This window comes from Zootoca vivipara, chromosome 2, assembly GCF_965207765.1.
Source record: "Zootoca vivipara chromosome 2, rZooViv2.hap1.1, whole genome shotgun sequence".
NCBI lineage: Eukaryota > Metazoa > Chordata > Lepidosauria > Squamata > Lacertidae > Zootoca > Zootoca vivipara.
The window spans coordinates 60,908,734-60,911,792 of record NC_142584.1 but is presented as its reverse complement, the minus strand read 5'-3'; positions in this window follow the sequence as shown (position 1 = coordinate 60,911,792).

The following is a 3,059-nucleotide window of genomic DNA, read 5'->3' as shown; positions in this document are numbered from 1 at the left end:
TTCTCAGGTCCAAATTTCACCCATGCAGAGTAGCTTTTCTTGTCTTAAACAAAAAAGTCAGCGGGATTCTGCCGCACACATTTGTATATAATATGTCATTATGCCCTCAGACACAGCTGCCATGCTGTGATATACCAGGATGTTACTTTCAAAACTCATTTTTTACAAAGCTCATTTCCTTTCTGTCTTCTTGTACCAGCAGTTTTGCAGGCTTCTGCACTATCTGCTAATTTAATTTATAGTTCCAGAATAATAGATGTGTAAGAGTCTGTTTTGCTTTTCCTTTTTTCTTTTTTTTCAGTGGTATATATTTTTCTTGTTTCAAAATAAATACATTTATAGAACGGAAAGGGAAGAAAACAAACAGCAAATAAACAAGTATACAAACAAACAAACAATAAAAGAAACAAACAAATAACAATATCAGAATCAGCAAAAATAATATAACATATATCATTTATACACCCAACAATGCAAATAATTTTAAAACTTGTAAAGAAAAAAAGTTAAAAATGACTTCCAATTAGTCTCACTGTACTTTGTCTATTGATTACCTTATACCGCACGGTTACATATTTCTTGTATAGTTTCTTTATACATCCCTACAAACTTATATTTATACAATACAAGGGTCAGTCTAGTTCTGCCAAAAGGTTTCCTTTTGTACCATAATTTTTAAAGTATTCTTTAAATTTAAAATTATCCACTCCTTATAGACTATTTGTTTGGTTTGTTCTCTTATCCTTCCTGTCACCTTTGCTAGCTGCAGGTATTCTACCATTAAGGTTTGCCAATCTGCCGTATTAGGTGGCTTGGGGTGCCAGCTGGGTTTTCCTGCCCACATCCATATTTCATGGATTTCGAGGTGTGGGATACGATGGAATGAGATGTTGCCAATCGTGAAGGCCAGGGCTGATGCACAAGGGCCCCCCCCCCTGCTTTGGTCTTCTTGCAGCTGGGTGAAAATGATCTGCCGAGTCGAAAAGGCGTGGACTTGCTTTATAATATCAAAATGGACTTGGACGATATGGCTTTGAACTTCCCGAAAATGACTCTTATTTAGTCGCACCTTTTGGAGAGACACATTTGGCGTGGTAGTGGATCCCCAGCTGCAACTGATCATACCCGGAAACACTTGAATCATTCAGTGGCACAGAAGGTGCACATGCTTGGTGGCCGGGTGATTTCACATCCCACTATAGTTTACAGCAAGATGGCATTGTTCCGAGATGATGGTGTCCACCTTTCAGACTGGGGAAATGACATCTGGTTGGCCGACATACAGGTAATTGAGGGCGTGAAGTATTGGTTGCAGTTTGGGGATGCCTGTTCTATAGGCTTCAGCAAGCCTGAGCAACCGTTTTTGCTGTGCATTAAAAGGGACTGTAAACTCTGCTAAGTTTGGAGCTTGTTAACACAAGCTAGGATAGGATATATTAAACATTATCTCCTCATCCACATTCCTGAACATTCCCACAGGGGGGAGCTCGAGTTGGTTTGCATCGACGGGGCTCCCCCTACCGGTGGTTTACCCTTACTGGACTTCCTGCACAGCGGGCAGGAGTCAGATATAGTCTGGTCTAAGCCAATACCGCTCATATTCTGTAACCAATAAAGTTGTGGCCAAAATTTGCCCAATAACATTTACCTTATATCATGTGTCTCGGTGTTTTTTCCCCTCTTTGAGGGAGTGGTTGCGGGGTCTCGACAACTTTTGAAGAATCACCTGTGATTCAAAGAGCAGCACAAGGCTCTTTGCAAAAGAGCTTTCAAACAGCCCCCCCCCAACTCTGCTGTGCCTGTGCATGCAGGGGACCAGGTGCATATAGCCAAACTGAGCAGGATTGAACCCTGGTGAGCAGAGGGTTCAGTCCTGAGCTGGCTGCAGGGGTTTCTTACTCCAGCACATTTCCCCAGGGAACAGGTTGGTGAAGAAGATCCCAGGCAAATTGAGCCCCCCTCTTTAGTTGAAATCAACCAGTGTGCAGCTATAAACGGTCTGGTACATAGAAGAAAATATCTTTGGGGTGTCAGAGTGCATAACTAAGCCTCACATTCCAATGCAAAGATTGGTTAAGAGGGAGAAACGTGAAAAGTTACATAATGGATTTTTATTTTTATTTTTTAAAAGACTCTTAGAAAAGACTACCCCAGACAGTCTTATAATAATAATAATAATAATTTATTATTTATACCCCGCCCATCTGGCCGGGTTCCCCCAGCCACTCTGGGCGGCTTCCAAAAAAACAGAAATTCTAAAATACAGAAATCCATCAAACATTAAAAGCTTCCCTAAACAGGGCTGCCTTGAGATGCCTTCTAAAGGTCTGGTAATTGTTCTCTTTGACCTCTAGTGGGAGGGCATTCCACAGGGTGGGTGCCACTACCGAGAAGGCCCTCTGCCTGGTTCCCTGTAACTTGGCTTCTTGTAATGAGGGAACCGCCAGAAGGCCCTCGGAGCTGGACCTCAGTGTCCGGGCAGAACGATGGGGGTGGAGACGCTCCTTCAGTTATAATGAGGCTTCACATTTGCGTGCAGTTACATGGACCGCTCATGAGTTTAGAGATGCTGATCCTTGGAATGATTCAGGATGGATAAAAAAAAAGTCTTTTTTCCCCCATGCAGCACATGGTCAAAGGACAGAACTCTCTCCCACAGGAGGCAATGATGCAAGTGACAAGAGGTCATATGAGCAGGGGTGCTTCACCCCATGGGACCTTTGTACATGCCCAGACACCACGAGAGTAATAAATAAATAAAGACCTGCCATGGTATATACACCTCCTGTGCAAGCTTTTCCCTACATGCTTGCAGGAAACGTGTCTGGTGTGAAGCAACCCTGAAAGTTTCCAGCGGGATTGGGAAGATCTCATTTTTGGGTGGGGAGTGCGAGTCTCAGAGAGCAAATGCAGCTCTGAGGGTTTTCTTTGATCTGGATTAAGTCTACGCACACCAAGTCGATGCCTGTACAGTATGCCAAGTTGAGGATTAGAGGCAGTATTTCAGCTTTCATCCAGGTAGATTAATTTTGATCTTGCCGGTCTCAGCTTTTATTTGA